Raw genomic sequence first — 20,681 nt, 5'->3', positions numbered from 1 at the left:
GGGACGAATTTGCATCCGGAGCTCTCGGAAACCAACAGGAGGGGACCGCGACGCACAGGTCCCTTGAAAGCCTGCTTGGGCTTGCCGAGCTCCAGGGAACTTTCTGGCTTGGGTTTCCTGTCTCTGTCACCGGCCAGCATTTCTCCGCGGAGCAAAAGCAATACATTGAGATTCTCAAGCAGCTCCTTAAGGGGAGTGGGCCCTCTGTATCAAAGGGCCAACTTCGGGGTTTGTGAAAGACTGTTATTGAACATGACCCCTGGTTACCTGATTAGGAACTGTAGATTTAGAAGTATGGGAAAGAGTTGGAAAAAATTTAAAACGGAGCCACGAGCAATGAAAGAGGGTACAGCCCGCCTCCCTTACATTGTAGGGGCTAGTGAGGTCTGCTTTGCCTCCATGACAGATTGAGGATACACCTGGCCTTGCCAAAGACACAGGACTCCCTGCCCCTATGCTCCATGCTTCCTCAGTTCCCCCTGTAAGCACCCCCCATTCCAGCAGGACGGGTTAGCTGAAAGGGAACTCCCCTCAACACACACACACACACACACACACACCACCCGCCCACCCCCCACCCCCCCACACCCCGCCTCTGCTTCCTGCCCCAAGTTCCTCAGCTGCTGCCTAGGACCCATCCCAGCAGCAATCTTTACTAAAAAATTGCCTTTCAGAAGCTATGCTCCCAGGTGAGCCCTCAGCTTTCCCCATCATAATGCGGCAACAACAATGTATTTAGGAACTACTTGCCTTCAATCCCTTTAAAGAAATTAGAAAAAGCAGGGAAAATAGTGCCAGGGGTCCATTTTCCAAAGGCCTTATCTCCTCCTGCGCAGACCATGATGCCATGTCACCATGGGATTGGCAAATTCTCCGTAAAATAGTCCTTGAAGCTCCTCCGTATCTTGTTTGGCGATCAGAATTTGACGATTTATGTGAGCAACAGACTACCCAAAATCAGCTGTCTGGAATCCATATAACAGCCCATATGTTACAGGGCCTTGGACAATATTCCGCACTAGACCAGCAGCTCAGTTTTGATCCACAAGGGGATGACCAAACTTCTCTCTGTGCAAAGAGAGCCTGGGAAGGCATCCCTGAAAATAATGTGACACAGTGTTCGTTGGCTATTATCAAGCAGGGATGACAAGGGCCCTTTATAGAGTTCATTGATAAACTATGACAGGCAGTAAGGAGACAGGTCAATCATAATCAGGCTGATGATATCTTCCCGCTTCAGTTGGCCTTTGAGAATGCCAATAAAGACTGCCAGGATGCTATCCATGAAAGGAGTAAGGGCCAAAGCCCCTCCTGCTGGAGACCTTATCAAGGCCTGCCAATACATAGGAACAGAGAAACCCACAAAGTTAGGGTTTTCACAGCACCTCTCAGACCCCCAAAATCCCAACAAGAAAAAAGAAAGGAAAATTCCAAAACCTGTTTTCAATGTGGGAAGTCGATCACTTTAAAAAGGATTGTCGTTCCAATGCTCCCTCCTCTAAAGGAGAACTCTTTTAAAGCTTCTAAGGGTGTATGCACCCGCCCCCCCCCCTTGATTGCAATAAGGGCTTTCATTGGATTAAACAATGTAGAACAAAATTTGATTGTGATGGGAATCTCCATTCCTTGAGAAACTTCAAAGGAGGCCCAGGGCTCAGGGCATTCCTCCTTTGCTTTTCCATTAGTCTCATCCAGGGAGGCACATACAAATCAGATTTTGTCTATCCAGGCACTGTGAATTCCCACAAAAAAACAGATCTGCCTCCGCTGTGAGTATGGCCATCTAAGGGCTCCTGCACACATCTCTTGGGCTGTCTGCCCTGGCCACCTCGGCCCACGTAAGGCTCTCCTTCACCCCCACTAAATCCAGGTGCTTTACTGTGAAAATTTTAAAAAGCGTTTAAAAAAAAAAAAATCATGAGAGTGGCAGTTTGCAATTCACCCTGTGAATAAAGGGACCAAGAACCAGGGAACCTGAGTTCCAAGACTGGTCAAGCAGAGCAAGCTGCATAACCCTGTACAAGGGAGTATTTAGTACCTCTAGGTATTAGGTGTCTATTGTTATTATAAAGTGAGCCCTAATGAGGAGGTAAGATAAGGCAATCTCAAAGGAACCAACCAGTTCTAACATTCTAAGATTCTTGTAAACACAGGAGTTGGTGAAATGCCATCTCATGAAGCACATTTGTAAGGGAGGAGGGTGCTTGTTTATACGCAGGAAAATAGCAATCTGTGATCCTCAAACAAGCTAACTCTCAAATCTTAATTTTGTTATTATGCTACCTAATGGAATTAATTATATGGTCACCTAGATTACGAGATTTATTAAAAGATTCTTCATCTTTTAAAGAAATACAGCAGCATTTGATCTCAACAATAGCCTCTAATCCAGCCACCATGGGAAAGAGAGCAAATCCTAGAATGTGTCCTGGGTAGTACAACATGAAATTCTGTTTAAATTATATGGTGATTGCCTATATGCTATATAAGTGACATAAATAAATGATTTTAATGTTTATTAGAAAGATGCTTCCTATATAACAAGATGCTAGAAAGATGCTTTCTATATAACAAACAGCACTTTGGATCATGTGATTTCATCTCATGTTAATTACCCAATTTTCCCTCACTAAAAAAAATCTTGGTCATTGCTCACCACACTAAGTGAGCAAGGAGGAAGAATCAAGAATAGTGAAAGCAAAAGAGAGAATAAGAATATGAACTCCTTCTAGAAGGAGTCTTGCCACATATGAAATATATTGGAATGGAAATCCACAGAAACCTATTAAATGGAAATTCAGAGGCAAAGAGGAAAAGATCTCTACAAGGGGGTATGAATTATGAGTGCACACCTTCCCCAAGCACGCTACTAGCCGTCTGCTTACCCTAGAGTATGTAAGCATTCCTTGGGATTTTTCTCCTTCAAAATCATTAGAAAATAGAAAAGCCAGTGGTAGCAGAGGAAAGAGGACACCCAGTCAACATCATCTATTGTCAAAGAAATCATTTAAAAAGCAAGCTGATATGAAGCCAAATGGATGGAAAAGCTGGTGACATTACTGATTAAATTTGATTGTAGTTTAATGTACATTACCAAAGAGATAGTTTTAGTTTTACAATATGCTATGTTATAGCATCAGCGTAGGGTGGAAGATTAAAACAACTGTGTGTGTGTGTGAGACAGACAGAAGGTAGATACTGTATAAGCAAGTAAAACTTTGATAGCTGAACTTTCTAACCAAATATGAAAGATGAATTTTACTCCTGGCTAATTTCAACCAGAAGAAATTATAATAGCTTTCTCCAAGAACTCAGGATTTCATTGATATTAAATTTTTTGTGCTTCAGAGTCACTATTAAGAGCATGAAAACAGGGCACCTGGGTGGTTCAGTGGGTTAAGATTCCAGCTGTTGATTTTGGCTCAGGTCATGATCTCAAGAGTTGTGGGATCGAGCCCTGTGTCATGCTCCATACTCAGTGCAGAGTCTGCTTGAGATTCTCTCTCTCCCTCTCCCCACTTGCACACCTGCTCTCTAAATAAATAAATAAATAAAATTTAAAAAGCAGGAAAACAAGGTATGGCCTGGGAGAAATATTTACAAATCATATATCTGACAAAATAATTGTATGTAGAATATATAAATAATTCTCAAAACCCAACAATACAAAAACAACTCAATTTAAGAATTGGTAAAGAAACTGAATGTTTACTAAGGAAGAGATAAGGATAAGCACATGAAAAGATGTTCAACATCATTAGCTATTAGAAATGCAAATTGAAACCATAATAAGATACCATGACACACTTATTATTAGAATGACTAAATTCTTGCAAATACTGATAATACCAAGCAGAAGCAAAAGGACAGTGAACTGGAGCTCTCATACAATGCTGGTGAGAAGGCAAGATGGTACAACCACTCTGAAAAATAGTTTGGCAGTTTCTTACAAAGTGAAATATACTCTTTTTTTTTTTAAGATTTTTATTCATTTGACAGAGAGAGAGATCACAAGTAGGCAGAGAGGCAGGCAGAGAGAGAGGAAGGGAAGCAGGCTCCCTGATGAGCAGAGAGCCTGATATGGGGCTCAATCCCAGGACCCTGAGATCATGACCTGGGCTGAAGGCAGAGGCTTAACCCACTGAGCCACCCAGGTGCCCCATAGTGAAATATACACTTAACATATGACCTACCAATCCCACTCTTGGGTATTTACCTTAGAGTAATGAAAGCTTACTTATTTGTTTGCTAGGACTGACATCACAAAATACAACAGACTGGGGGAGCTTAAGCAACAAATATATTTTCTCACAACTCTGGTGATTTGAAGTCTGAGATCGAGGCATCAGCAGGGATGATTTCTTCTGAAGCCTCGTTCCTTGGCTTGTAGATGGCCATTTTCTCCCTGTATCTTCACATGGCCTCTCCCCTACACCTGTCTCTGTCCAAATTCCCTCTTCTTAAAAGCATACTAATCATGTTGGATTTGGGTACTCCCTAACACTCATATTTTAACTTAATTACCCTTTACCTCCAAATATAGTCACATTCTGAGGTCCAGGGGCGGTTAGGACTTCAGTGTACAAATTTGGGGGATCATGATTCAGCCCATAGCACTTAATCTTCTGGCCCCCCCAAAATTCTTTTCCTTCTTACTTACAAAACACATTCACCCCATCCCACTAGCCCCCCAAAGTCTTAATCCATTCCAGAATCAACTCTGAGTCAAAAATACCATCTAAATAAGGCTTGAAGTATAATTCATCCTGAGGCAAAATTCCTCTCCAGCCTGAAATCTGTGAAACCAGATAACAAATTATCTGTTTCTAATATACAGTGGTGGGGTAAGCATGAGGTAGATACTCCCACTCCAAAGGGGAGAAATCAGAGAAAAGAAAGGACTCACAGGTCCCAAGTATAAAACTTAGCAGAGCAAATCCCCTTAGATTTTAAGTCTTGAGAATAATTCTCTTTGTTCCAATGCTCTGTCCTCCAGGCCAGCTGAGATGGCTCTGATGTCTGAGAGCACACGAGTAGCAACTTTTCCCCTCAATCCTGGATAGTGGCAGCCTGGTCTGAGGAAACGGAGGAGATGCCCCAATCCCTGCAACCTAGGAGGTGGCCATGATTTCAGGAACTGAGGAAGAGACAGCATCACCCCTACCCCAGGCCTGTTCCCTCTGTGCCCGTAGTGGCAAAAGCCACCTTGTTGACGTCTAAACCAACTTCAGGGTCATTCTTCCCTTTTCCTGCTGGATAACACACATTCACAGACAAATAGCTCTAATGGCTTCTCTTACAGAATCCCAGAAATCCAGTGACCACCTCCCTTTACTTCATCTTCTTTCACCTTCAGTCTGAACCGGCAGCATTTGTATCCATATGACATTTGCAAAAACCATTGGTTCCCAGTGCAACAGGAGTCCAAGCCATCGGGAAACAAGGTCCTCCATGGATCTTGCCTGGATAACCACGTCTCTACTCCTGGCTTCTGCAGACTTGGTTGTTTGAATCCATGAGTCATACCTGTAATCTCTTTAAGAATGGGTGTCTACCGGGGCACCTGGGTGGCTCAGTGGGTTAAAGCCTCTGCCTTCGGCTCAGGTCATGATCCCAGGGTCCTGGGATCGAGCCCCACATCGGGCTCTCTGCTCAGTGGGGAGCCTGCTTCCTCCTCTCTCTCTGCCTGCCTCTCTGCCTACTTGTGATCTCTGTCTGTCAAGTAAATAAATAAATAAAAATAAAAAATAAATAAAATAAAAAAGAATGGGTGTCTACCATACCCTTGAGGGTCTCAGCAGAACATGCTTTCTGACATTTTGTAATATGGATAAGTTGAGAATTTACCAAATCTTTATATTTTGATCCCTTTTTGCTTAACAATTCTTCTCCAATATATCTCTCTCCAGCAAAGAGAAACCATACCATGCTTTCAACACTTAAATCTCCTTAGCTAAATGTTCAAGTTAATCATTTACAAGTTCTACTTTTCACAAAATACAACAAAATTCAGTCAAATTCTTTGCCACTTTATAACAAAGATAGTCTTTCCTTAGGTTTCTAATAAGAAAAATACCTACATATAAATTTCTGTAGCAACTTCATTCATAATTGCCCCAAACTGAACATTATCCAAATGTCCTTCAGTAGGTGAATAGATAAACTTGTTATATAACCATACTATGGAATGCTGATCAGCAAGAAAAAGGAATGGACTATTGACACATAACTTCAATGAATCTCAAAGGTATTGCACTGAGTTAAGGCAATTTTAAACATTACATATTGTATGATTCCACTTATATGACATTTTCAAAAAGATAGAAGTGTAGTGTTTGCCAGAGGTGAGGTGGGTCAGAGATGTGACTATAAAGGGAGACCGTGAGGGAATTTTCTGGAGTGACAGAACTGTCCTGCATCCTGATTGTGGTGATGATTTCATGAATCTATACCTATGTCAAAATTTGTAGAACTAAATACAGTGAGAAGCCAATTTTACCGTGTAATAATTTTTTAATAGAACAAAACTGTCAAAATTTCTAAAGAACTTAATCTATTTTAGCCTAAAGTTCTAACTCTACCCTAAAGAAACTATGATTTATACTGCAAAATTCCCTTAAACTCTCACCATATGTAATTATTACAGAAAAAAACCTAGGAGACTCATATTGACTCAACCTCTGACACATTCTACCTTGCTCAATTCTGACCTTTCAAGGTTCTAACAAAAATTAATATCAGAGTCATATGCCCAAGAGGTGTAAGCTGTACTTCTAAGTATCCCCAGATATACCCCTGAATGATATCAAATAAGGAGGGAGGATAGATTGAAAGAGAAATAAAAGTCTGCCTTAAAGGGACCTATTCAGGTTGTTTTTTGCTTTTTTTAACCGCAGATCCTGAGATTATGCTGCAAGTCATACAACTGTGGATACTTGTTTCCTGATATAAATACTGCTCAAAATCCTACAACCTGGGCGTCTATTCTCTCCAGGGGTCAAACTCCAAGGTTCACTAAAATAAAAAATGGATTGTAGTTTTATCGAAAGACTTTTAAATCAAAGTGAATGCTTAGGACAAAGAACTTATGTTTAATTTGTCTTCTCTTACTACCTGCCCCCTTTTCTTTATGTTGGTTCAAGAAAGAGCGTTATGATTCTCTTCCCCTAGTTTTTTCTACTGTCATCTTTAGTGTCTTTGTTCCTGTAAAGACTTTGAATTCCTTAATTCACCTTTCCCAATCAGTGGCTGCCAACTTTTCCAGATGCTGGATTTTGTCATTCAACCCGAAATCTCTCTAGTAAGAATCTTTATAGCCATGCCCAGAAATCCAAATGGCCCTATTTTTCACCCCAAAACTAATCATTAAATTCCTTTAAATATTCAGCATGGGGTGGTGGGGGAGCCTCGGTGGTTCAGCTGGTTAAGCATCTGACTCCTGATTTCAGCTCAGGTCATGATCTCAGGGTCATGGGATCAAGTCCTGCCTGGGGTTCCAAGCTGGGCACTGAGTTTGTCTGTACTTACTCTGCTCCCCTCTGCACTCTCGCATGCTCACTCACTCTCTCTCTAAAATAAATAAGTAAATAAGAACTTTAAAAAAAAAAAATCAGGCATGCCTGGGTGGCTCCATCGGTTAAGCGGTCAACTCCTTTTTTGGCCCAGGTCATGATCTTCAGGTGGTGAGGTGGAGCCCTGCGTCAGGCCCTGCACTCAGTGTGGAGTGTGCTTGAGATTCTCTCTCTCTCTCTCTGTCCCTCTCCCCTGACCCCTCCCCCACTCGTGCTCTTCTTTCTCTCTCTCTAAAATAAATAAATCAACCTTAAAGAAAAATTCAGCACAGGAATATTATGAACATTGATGTATTTTAATTAGACTTTAGTCCTGTGTTACTAATTGCTGGTACTAATATCTCCCCGAGCTTCAAAGGAACATAAGAAACATTAGAGATAAGAATGGCTATAGTTAAGTTATTTTATGAAAAAGCTATTTAGAAATTAGTACACATGACCTAATGATCTATTTAATTTCACCTAAGGTAATGGTCCTCCACAATGAGGCTAATTAAGTCCAAAGAGGAATTGGTACTGACCTGCTCCTGTAAACAATACATTTATGTCCCCTCTTTGTGCACCCCGAGGAATACTCTTGCATTAACAGATGGCCCTCTTATGCTTAGCATACATAATTGAACTACCCACTACCACCCACCCATCATCACTCCTGTTGCTCATCATGCATTAAGAGCACAGCATATTAATTTTAAAAAGGGTTCAGAGATTTTTGATTTCCATAGATTACAAAAAAATTCTGCTATGGATAGGAATTCATGAACAAAACTATATGAGCTAAAGTAGATTTTTGATTGCCAACCAGGTAGGAAATGAAATGGCTCAAACTCTAGGGGTCAGACCAGCATAAACTGGTCTGAACCAGCATAAAGGTCATAAAGAAGTCCTGTGTAATCCATGTGTTCTTGATGACTTATATTGGCCAGTCAATACAGAGTCTGTACAATTAACCATCAATGTTGTCGCGACTGGGTGAACATTTCAAGGAAAGGATTTCAACTAGTCAGCAACAACAACAAAAAAAAAAGTGGGGGAGGGGAGAGACACTGGTTATCTAAGATTAACCAAACTAACCCATGAAACTACTCTCTAGGTAGGCCTAACCCAACTAAAATATTAGCTGTGAAGTGGTTTCCAACATTTCTGTTGTTGTCCCTATACTCCTTGCTTCTCTGACACCCAGGTGCTTGACTGTTGTTAAGTAATTGTTATCCCAACACAACCACCCCTTGATTGTGGTGCATTAAAAAAAAAAAGTTCTCAGTCAGCTCAAGATCCCTGGCATCAGAGGTTGACTTAATGGTAAGACTGAAACATCTCAACAGGGAGTGATATAGACCTGACTGAACTAACTGAAGTGATGGTGTCAACAGAAGGACACCCACAGCCAACAGATTCACATACATCATTGATACCCCATGTCTGAATCACAAGGTTTCTTAGAGAAGCCACAAATAATTGAAATTGTCTTTCCTGGTAACTGTCAGTTTGCTCAAAGACAAAGGGTCCTCTTTGATAGCTTTCACTCATTCAGCTTACCCAAGGAGACAAATGAGACTGTTCTAGAGACCATAAACAAATTTGCCTTTTTAAAAATCTGTCCTTATTTCAGTCTATGAAAGATCTACGTATGCTGTTTCTCCTCACGTATGAATAAACCTCACGGTACTCCTATTAAGTATGTTATGGTCAACTTATCATGGTATGAGCCTGTGTATATGTAGAGAGAGAGAGATTCCACTGTACATATATAACAAATTTTATTCAGCCATGCCCTAATGTAAAACTGGGTTATCGTCACTATTACAAAGCAGTATTATGGGAGATGTTTTTACAATTTATATTTTCCATGATTATTTCCTTTGAGGGATCTTTAAAAGTAGTATACTTGATAAAAGAGTATACAAAATGTTGAGAATTTGAAAGAAATTACCAATTTGTTTTCCAGAAAGAGCCTACAAAATTTACTTTCCTGCTAACAATATATGAGACCAGATTTAACTACATCTTTGCAAGAGCCAGGCATTATTGCTCATACTTGGAAAAAAACAAAACAGTGCTGACGCTTTTTTAATTTGTATTTTATTGATGATTCTTCAGCTTGAAATCTCTTACATAATTTCTGAATGCTATTGATTTTTCTGTTTCTCATCAGTTAACTTGCTTGTTCATGTACTTTGCATATCCTATTTTATTATTGATTATAACAACTTTTTATATATAAAGAATATTAAGTATATTAATTTAATGCAGTAAGATTCTAGCAAAAATATCTATCCTGGACATATGTAACCTCAATAGAAATAACAATTGGAATCTCTATACAACTTGATGAGCCAATTATAAAATTAATCTGGAAGAATAAGTATATGAGAAGAGTTGAAACATTTAGAAAATGAGTGTACTTCCCTTGCTGCATATATGTTATGTAACAGCATTTCAAAGAATAACAAATGACTATCCAGAAGAGAAAGAGAAAAATATCTTCTACTTCACACAATATAAGAACAACAAGAAAGTTATTCCAGGGTAGTCTTAAAATCTAAAGTTAAAATTGAAACTATAAAATGATCAAAGAAAGGATACATTTTTATTTTTTATTTTTTTAAAAGATTTTACTTATTTGACAGAGAGAGATTACAAATAGGCATAAAGGCAGGCAGAGAGAGAGAGGACGAAGCAGGCTTTCCACTGAGCAGAGAGCCCGATGCAGGGCTCGATCCCAGGACCCTGAGATCAGGACCTGAGCCGAAGGCAGAGGCTTTAACCCACTGAGCCACTCAGGCGACCCAAGGATACATTTTTAAATAAACTTTGTAGTTTATAGTAATTGTAATTTTACAGAAACATAATACAGAGACCTCCCCCAAACTGTAAACCCCTCACCCAATTTCTTCTACTGTTAACATCTGATATTGCCGTGGTACATTAGTCAAAACTAATTACTGAAATGCTGGTATGGAACTGTTAACTAATCATCAGACGTCATTCAGATTCTACCAGTTTTCCATGACAGCCCCTTTTCTTTCTTATGATAAGAGATCTTACTATGTCGGAAAACCTTTTCTAAGACATGAGGCTGAGACACCGTAAAAGAAAAGATTGATAGATTTGGCTACATAACAGTGAAAATGTTTCCATATGAAACACTCTGTGGACATAATGAAAAATCAATGAAAACGTCAATGTGTATTTATTAATTTTCTCATCCCTTCCAAAATATTATCGAGAGCTTACTTGGCCCTAGAGACAGAGGAGTGAACAAAACAGACAAAATCCTGTGTATCTCTAACAGTACCTTCTAACAAGAGGGAAGAGAGAAGACAACAAACCAAATAAATAGTCAAGTTTCTAGTCCATTAAGAGATGTTAAATGTTATAGATAACCATAAAGCAAGGAGAGGGATGGGGAGTTCTGGGTGGGAGGGGTGGGACCAGTGGGAATATATCATTTTCAATAGAGTCAAGGTAACCTTCAATAAGAAAGTGTCATTTAAAAAATGACAAGGATGGGGCACCTGAGTGGCCCAGTGGGTTAAAGCCTCTGCCTTCGGCTCAGGTCATGGTTTCAGGGTCCTGGGATCGAGCCCCACATCGGGCTCTTTGCGCAGCGGGGAGCGTGCTTCCTCCCTCTCTCTCTGCCTGCCTCTCTGCCTGTTTGTGATCTCTCTCTCTCTCTATCAAATAAATAAATAAAATCTTTCAAAAATGACAAGGAATAAAACTGCACATTTGGAGGGGAGGGATGGTTTTTAGGCAGAGACAAGAGCCAGAACAGAGTCCACGTATATATTCTCCTGCAGCAGGCGGGGAGTAACCAGGGAGAGTCATCCAGGTGAGATCTGAACGGTAACAGTGCCCAGACCGGGGAAGGCATCAAAGGCCAGCATTTCTGAGTTTTGTTTCGGTTTTGTTTTCATTTGTTCTCACTGAGTTTAAAGTAAAATGTAATATTCCTCACATAAAAAGAACATTCAAATAGCAATAATATACTATCATCAACCCTAAGGACAAATACAAATTAAAAGTAAGGAGCATCATGCTCCCAGTTGAAAATAAGAGATTTTCTTCCTCTCTTTTTTCTTAGAGCACTAACTTTAGAACACTTGTAATTGTAGGGTACTTTCTCATCTCTTTGAAATATATATATAAATCCTTTTGAAAACTAGATAGGCCTTTTGTCAGCTTTATGATCCAAGACTGTCTTTCTCAAGGACCTGGGAGCCATCTATTTGAAATGTAATCATCAAGGGAGAGAGCACCCCTATCTCCCTGTTTCCTTGGGAGGCCAGCGCCTACCTTTTGCAGGCACCTTGCTCCAAGTTGCAAAGCTACCCCTTGTCATAAAGCTATGAAAACTTGTTTTTCTTCTGGATAAAGCCAATTAGCTATCACTGATGGTCAATGCAATTACCAGGTGAATCCAGGAGAAGCTGTGTGTGACAGATGGTGCTCTTCAGCCCACCAGCTTCAGGTCTAGCTTATTGTTTATCTTGAGAATAGGTACAGAATGGCTTGAATCAGCTTAGCAGTATAAGGGGTAAGTTTCCTTTCTAATTGTGCAGTCTTGTAGCGGATTGCCTGTGATGTGCATTGCATTCTAGCCTGATGCTTCTTCAATAACAAACCATTTCCTTTCTCTAATACCTTGTGGAGAGGTTTTCTGTGTTGGAAGATTTGGGTTTTCATTGGATCTCCCCAACACAACCTGATTCACGTGCTTGCTAGCTATTAGGCACAGCCATGCGTGTTGACATTTAACATCCTCATATAATCAATAAGAAATTTGCATCTATGAGAAAAGCAAAATAATCCAGTCAGAAATTAGGAAGAGATATTCACATGCCATTAACAGAAGAAAGAAAGATATATAAGAAAATAAAAATAACCAAATAATTAAAGTAACAGTACTTCTAGAGATGAGAAATAAAAACTAAAAGAAGTTAGATATTTTTTCTCTATTTTCTCTATTTCTTCTTTACACAAAGTAAAGAAGGAAGAAAAAAAGGAAGAGAGGGAGGGGAAAAATGATAATGTCGATGGTTTGACAAAAGCATGGAAAAAGACACACTCACATACTATAAAAGGGACTTTAAAATAGAAAAACATTTTTGGAATACATTAGCAGGAACTCTCAAACTGAAATCAGAGATATACACACATATGCATATAATTTTTAATGTGCTTTCCTTTTTTGCCTTTCCAAACACAAGACTTTTTGCCTTTTTCCTCTCTAAGTGTCTATCTGTCCAGGACAACATTCACACTTGTTTAAAAAGAAAGATTAAGGAAATGTAAAGTTGTCAAAATAGAAATGTATAACAAAAAATAGTTTGGCAAGTCAGGATAATATCTTGCTAAATATTTCTCAAATTCCTTCACCTCCCTTTTATAGCATATGACGACCAAAGTTGGAAAACATTCTTTTCTAATCTAAAGGAGATCTACCTGATGTCTGGTAAGGCTTAGCAGGAATCTGGAGGTTGGAAGATATGGCTCAGAGAAAATGAAAGGAAACTTGCCCTATCCAGGTAGGAGGAATATGTGAGGGAGGGAGGGAGAGAGAAAGAAAGAGGGGTGTGGGTTAAAATGATCAGATGGGTGGCCTGTTTTGCCATTCCTGGGCTCTAGGTCAAAGAAGGGGAGGGACATTATGGAATTTGGGGTAATAATGAAGTCTAAAGTGTAGCTATTGCCCCAAACCTGTTTAGAAATCTACTCCCACCAGGGGTTTTACCACAGCAGACTAGAGGTACAGCATTATCTAGCAGAAGGCTTGGCCTTCTCAGTCCACTCTCAGGTCCAAAGTGGTGTGGACCCCGGGTAGGAATCGCCTTCTAGTCATGGAGACCACCATAGCAAGATGAAGCGGCCCTGCCACAGAGGCTGGAGGAAAGTCCACCGAGGAAGCTGATAGAAGGTGCAGCATTCACTTAGGAGCCTACAGCCAACAGGATCAGAAGTAGGGCTGAGTCTGCCAAGAAAACATCACTGGCCCCAACCAAGCCAAGAGAGAAAAATCTTGAGTTACACCAGCTCTTGACGCAAGTCAACCATTAATATCATCAGGGCAAACGGGGGGCTGCAAGAACTGCCTAGAACACTTTCCTCTAACTCTTGCCAGTCTCCAGAGTTCGATTTTGGGATCTCATAAGTATATACTCTTAAACCAAAAATTCCACTCTAGAATATCTATTCTACAGAAATTCTCACTCATATGTATGAGACATTTCATTATAGAATTATTTGTAGGGGCCAAATATTAGGGGGGAAAAAAATGAAATGCTCACATAGAGGAAAATAGAATTAAATACATCCGGGAACCACCGAACTACGGTGTACTATTTGAAGGTTACAAATTACAGTGCCTGGGTGGCTCAGTCAGTTAAGTGGCCAGCTCTTGATTTCGGCTTAGGTCATCATGTCAGGATCCTGGGATTGAGCCCTGTGTGGGACTCCATGCTCAGTGGGGAGTCTGCTCCAGGAGTCAGTCTCTCCCTCTACCATTGCCCCCGTTCTCTCTCTCTCAAATAAATAAATAAATCTTAAAAAAAAAAAGTAAATTACAAATCATATGTAACTCTTTGTATACTCGCATGGAAAAATAACCAAAAAATACTAGTTCTTATAAGAATCAAGTTGCACAGCAATATGTATTAGATGGTCAGATTGTGGTAATGAATTACATGTTTAGACTATACCTTTTATCCACATGAATAGTTTTGTGCATTGTTTTATGCACTTTTTCCTTCCTTTCACATGACCTTTTTTATGTCAGGGTAAACTAACATGTTACACCAATGGCAAATGGCTTAAGAAAGTTTATTTCTCACTCGCATAACAGACTGCGTCTGAATGGACCAGGTCAGCAGAACAGCCTTGCTCATGATTTAATGGGGAACCCAAGTTCCTTCCGATGCATGGCCCCTATCCCCTTGGGTATTGTTGTCATCTTCATGGTTAAAGCTGGATCACTGCCATGTCAGAAAGGGCATGCCTCATGTCTTAAGTTCCAGACCTGCCAGTGGAATCTATCACTTCTGCTCTCCTTCTTTTACAAAAAGATGAGTCACATGGCCACAGAAACCCTTATAAGAGCTAAGTATCATGTAACTCTGTAGGCCAGTATGGGCCCAGCACCCAACTGTGGGGTACATGGGCTGCATGAATTCTACCAAGCAATGAACAATCTTTACCATACCACCCTGAGCTCCTAGTTTTTGTAAGAAAATTCTGGAATAACTTAAAGATATTATTTACTATTTCTTCCATTGGATATCTATTTTTTCAATAATCCTATAATCGTGATAACTATCAAGCTTTACATCTGTGTTTTATGGGCTTTGTTTCTCACTGCCATTTTTTAAAATTTCTCCAGCTTTCTCATTCATGAGTTCTTAATTTCAATGCATTTCTCTGTAAGTTACAAACATTTTATTGATTTATCTGTTCAAGAACAGCGCATTGGTAATTTGCTTTCTGATTTCTTCCATCTCTCAGAATGCCTTTCTATTACTCTTGCACATGAATAATCTTCAGACAGATATACAATACTTGGGTCACAATGATTTTTGCTGCAAAATTCAGTATTGGTTCATTATCTTTTGGAACTGAATATTTCCAAGGGAAAGTTTAATTGACAGTCACTAAAATGTTCTGCCTGGATACAGAAATTTCAACAAGAGTCCCCAAACATGGATTGTTTTAGCTAATATTTTACCAGTTCCATAACTGAAATGAAGATTCAAGACTCTCCTAAGCCTGGGAAAACTCTGATTTTTTTTTTCCTTACTATTTCTTCAGTCCAAGTTCTCTTTCTCTCTCTGGAAGCCACCTTATATTCGATCTCCTGAGTAAGTTCATCATGACTCTTTTTTAATTCATCATTAATAACATCATCTTCTGTGTTCTATAGTTCTATAGTTCACATTTAACTTCCTTTATTGCATACAGCTGTTGTATCTATATACAACAATATATATACAATACCCAGTATTGTATGCTGGGTAAGGAAATTTTTATCTTGATAAAATTCAGAGTGTAGGGAAGATCACTACTGTATTTTTATATGATAAAGCATGAGGCCATTCTTTTTAATCATTCTTTACCTTAAACTGCTCCCTTTTCTTAGATGCAATGGCCTTTTAAGCTCTTTCAAAAATACAAAATAAAGCTTCTGAAGTTATCTCCAGTTCCATGTAGTAAGTTTACTTCATAGAGAGATTTTTGCTCTGATTCTTTAAATCCCTTTCTGATGAAGGGCTGAGACTTTTTTGTATGTCTGTTGATTTTCCTCTACTTCATTCATCCTTAAATTGTGGGAGACTGTTGGTGGTTGGACAGGAGGAAAGAACAGTCTATTGTCCGGAATTAGGAAAGGAGACTTTTTTAAAAGAACATCTTGTTCTCTTTGAAAATGCTTTGTGGTCCATATAAGGGAAAGAAGGAGACTGTGGCTTTGCCATGTCTGTTTCCACAGATGAGAGTTGGATTTTCTGTGAGGAGGCAAAAGGTGGGGATGGCCAGAGGGAGCCTCACGTCAGGGTCTCTACAGCTGTGATAAGGGGTTTCTTTTCAGTTTACCCTTCAGTCTCAAACAGAGCGAGAGTATATTGCCTTCCCTTTTCTAACAGATTTGAATTCTCTTATTAGAAGCAAGGCATGGGCAGAACCATCTGCTATGTTCATCTCTCTCTTACTGGGGATTAGCAGGAAAACACAAAAAATTGCCACAAGTTCCCTTTGGTGCCATCCAAGGTATGACTTTTCCACTTCACAGAGAAAGGTTTTGTTGTTTTTTTTTTTCATGTTTTATATAAATTGTTTTTATGTTTCATGTAAAAACCATTGATCCTAGACCAGGTGCCATAAAATTCCTGTAAGAGGACTACATGACCGTCCTGGGAGAAAATAAATTACAGATGCAGATCCCGGACTGTATCTTTGGTCAGGAAGCTTGTAGATACTGACGACTTCCTTAGAGGTCAAGAAGGAAGCTGAAGTTGTTGAGATGACATGGGATCCAACCAGGCAGGTTTAATAGATCTTTACCTGAAGGGAGGCCCGTCGGTATTAAGCACTGGAAGGCTATAAACAGATTTCAACATCAGCCAGAATCTCAGCCTTGTGTGCCCTGAGCAAAGAAATCTGAGGTCAGAACAAGGTTTCCAACTTGCTGGAAGAGAAACCTAGCCCAGCCCACTGAGACTCAGCCAGAAGGCCCGCCCATACAGCCCTTCGCCTTCACAGCCATCACCCCCACTCCCCTGCAGACCAGCTCCGGGGCTGAGAACCTTGAAGCTAGAACTAACAAGAAGGGGGATAGTCCACTAGGCGTTGGCATTTAGTGAAAACTGTTAGATGGGCGCTGACTTTGAAACCCTGCAATGTCCCTCCCAGTTCTACAAAAGGTATTAGGCATCTTGGTCTAGCCCAAGCTTGGAGCTGCGCTGGGCAGCTCCCTGCAGCTCCCTGCATCATTCTTTCTGTATCAGACATTCGCAGAGAAGGCAGGCAGATACCTACCCCTGTCTGTTGACGCTCCCGTATCCTCAGTTTCTGAGAGAACTGGGGTCTGCTCTCCACCCTGACTTCTCGAGGGTCGCTCCTGCCTTTCCCAGGCACAGCTCTCAGCCCCACGTTCCACTTAGGACGGCATCCACTTATTCCCCAAGGCAGCTTTACTCGTTCCTACACACTGATTCACAGATCAGTCAGAGCCCCTTCTGGAACCTGCTGTCACTTACAGGGTATTTTCCTGTGATTCCTCTCACATTGAGGCGGGGGGCGGGGGGGCAAAGGCATTCTTCCCTTGCTTTGAAAGACATAGAGATTTTTCCACGGGTTTACATTCCTTCGATTACGTCGATGGAATTTGGGAAGGGAATGGGAATTAAAATCACGGGGTCCGTTTGTCTTCTTTGAAGCAAGCTTCAGACCATTTATTTTAGATTCTTGTTCTGCGAGTCCTGACAGCCCATATATGGGGTGTTAAGTGCAGGTGTTTGGCAGCCGATGCTGTGGTAAGGCCACGGGGCCTGATTTACAGAAGAGACTATGAAGCTGAGATGAAGAGAAAATAAAAGCTGGTATTTCACACGGTTGGGAATTAGAAAGCCCTGAGTTCTTGTCTTTGGCATTGAGTCAGGCCATAACTCAAGAGCCATGCCTTCATCTCTACATCTCAGCTTTGCCACCGATAAAGTAAACAGAAGAATGCACAGCCCCATCCTTAATGCCACTTTAAGGGAAATGGCTGTGGACAGGGGGACAGGGAGAGGAGGCCAGTTTATGAGTCCACAAAGGAAAGTCAGGCTGCACAGGCGACACAGGCAAGAGAATAATAGACAAAGATCACAGGGAGGTTGTTTGCCACCTGGCATAAAGACAGATTGAAAAAGAAGTGAGAACCTTAAAATGTTTTCTCATTTTCGAAGTTGCGACATGATTAATCTCTCAGTCTAGTGAACGCAATATATTTTTATTTATTTGTGTATCGTTTTTCTATCTTCCTCTCTTTCTTCTTCGGAAGACCTTTAGGCACATCCACCAGGAAGGCATCAGTATAATTGATCACAGACTTCAAAACACAAATAAACATTGAAGGGTAAGAATAATTCTGGAATTAGAAATCCGATTCTTTTCCTGGTTTGGTAGCAAAACACCAAACACACATTTGTACAGGGTCAGTCCCTACTGCACTAAAATCTGGGTGAGTTATAAGAGGCTACAACTGGAAATTGAACCCACATTTCTTCCCTGACAACATAGCATATTAGACTCTAATCACTCAGCGTTGCATTGTTATTTACTATTTTCCTGCCATGCACACTCATGTATATTTATGTGAACTCCAAAAATATCCAGCAGCACTTACTTCAGATGATTATCTATGTCCTAATCAGAAATACTAATCAGGACACACATAACATACTCAAACCCCATTGTGTAAGACAAAGAGCATCCGGAATACAGAAGAGTCCTGCTCAAATCAACTGCTCTTCAAAGTATCTTTCGCTTTTTACCCACAATAAGAAAGGGAAAGAAAAACCCTTTGCTCCTTATTTCTGAAGTTCGAAAGCAACAAATGGGAAAAGTGGATCCTCTACAGGATCTTCTAAACAGAAGAAAGCAGAGATCAGTCCAGCACTAATTTAGACCCATGTTTTTTTCCATGTTTTCAGTCATAAGGACTAAAAGTTAAATACAGAGATCTTCAGATCCTTCTTCCTGTGCATGAGTCCCAGCTTCAAAATAATAGCGTAGAATTCAGAAGAATGATTCAGCCATTCGAAGGCATTTACTACTGCTGACAATAGCCTGATAACCTATAGATTTTCCTAATAAATCCACGTCAAAAGGACAAACATAGGAAAAGAAGAAATGGAGTTTTATATATTACAAAAGTTTAACCAACTGGGTTTGTCAACCTTCAAAGCAATTCTGTATGTTTCCCTTTCTTAAATTGAGTGATTTTTTTTTTTTCTCTGAGTGACTAATGCTTTGAAAATCCTTTTATAGGGATGCCTGGGTGGCCCTGTCAGTTGAGCGCCTGACTCTAAGTTTCAGTTCAGGTTATGATCTCACAGGCTGTGGGATCAAGCCCCCGGTGCGAAGTGTCCTTGAGATTCTTTCCCTCTGCCCCTTCCCCTGCTCATTCTCCTTCTCTCTCTCTAAATAAATAAATCTTTAAAGATTAAAACAAAAAAGAAAAGAAAAGAAAATTCTTTTATACGATGCATAATTACCTCTTTAAAGTTTTCTTCAGAAGTTGACAAATGGCCATCTTTGGTTATCTTCTTTATAGCAACAAAAGTGGAAATGTCTAAATGGGAGGGAGCATTGGCACAGGCCACACACTCAAGTTTCACAAGGCTCTTCAGCTCCTTCCAGTCACTCCTCTACTGCTCTCCTGACACTAGAGCCTAATTATTTTCTTTTATCTGGGTTTCAGTTAAAAGACTGTTTTTTAAGCTTATATGTTATGTGAATTCAAATGACTACTGTTTGCACACCAGAATCTATATCAAATCCTCCAACGGTCTTATTCATGAGCGTATATGCTCATTAGGTATCAATCCAGCTGAAGACAAATGCCTTTACAACGGGGTACGGTGTTCTTTCGGGATGCTATTTAAATAACATTGATTTATATTTAACAAGAGTCTGGCTACGGATGATCACATTTAAGAGAAAATTGTTGCATGGTCAATCTAGCTGTTTGGGGCTGACTCTGATTCCTCACCTTTTAGCCAATCCAGTGGGTTTCCATGCAATTGCTCACTGATAGAATTGAAAATCTCACCTTGACTGTTTCACAATAAATACTGGTCATGGCAAGGAAATAGAACCATAAAATCTGTAGTAATTTACAGATAACATGCTAAATTGAAAATGGGGTAAATGCAGTTCCATTCATACCAACAAGTCATTGCGTGACCTTGAAAAAAAAAATGAGAGTAGATAAATCTTTCTATGGCTCAATATGTCATCTTTAAAAATAGTTTTTATAATTTTATTTCTCCCATTGGTCAGGAGCTGTGTGAAATCATTAAGGCAAATTCAACCATTTTAAGATAATTCAGGAAACGACCCATCTATCAAATATTTGTGAGAAAACAAGAATGTACCTCATTCCTCAAATACTTCCACAAGCTATAAACATTATTAATATCTTACATTACTACCCCCCAGTGGCTATAAATTATTTTGAATAAAGAATCACACTTTTTTATGAATCAAATAATTTTGCAAGGTAAATATATTATGACGTTATTTAAAATGGCATGCCCAGTTCCCCTTCAATGTGACATTTAATCAAGGCAGGAATGCTGAATGAATAAGACAAAAGACATGTTTTTTTGGGCAGGAACACAATATGTACAAGGATTTAGAATATAAAGCCCCAAATAACATGAAAAACTGAACAACTAGGCTCTACAGTTTTATTTAAAAAAACACAACAAGAAACATAAGTCAATGGAAAAGACATTGACAAGAAATGTGTCCTATTACATAACTTTGCATTGAACTGATTATCTATGTAAGTCAAAGAGTTTTGTCTGTTTTGTTGGTTAGTCGGTTGGTTGGATGGTGTTGGTTGGTTGGTTC

This window comes from Neovison vison, chromosome 8 (assembly GCF_020171115.1).
Source record: "Neovison vison isolate M4711 chromosome 8, ASM_NN_V1, whole genome shotgun sequence".
Taxonomy (NCBI): Eukaryota; Metazoa; Chordata; class Mammalia; order Carnivora; family Mustelidae; genus Neogale; species Neogale vison.
The sequence above is the reverse complement of the archived record's forward strand: the minus strand, read 5'-3'. Positions refer to the sequence as shown.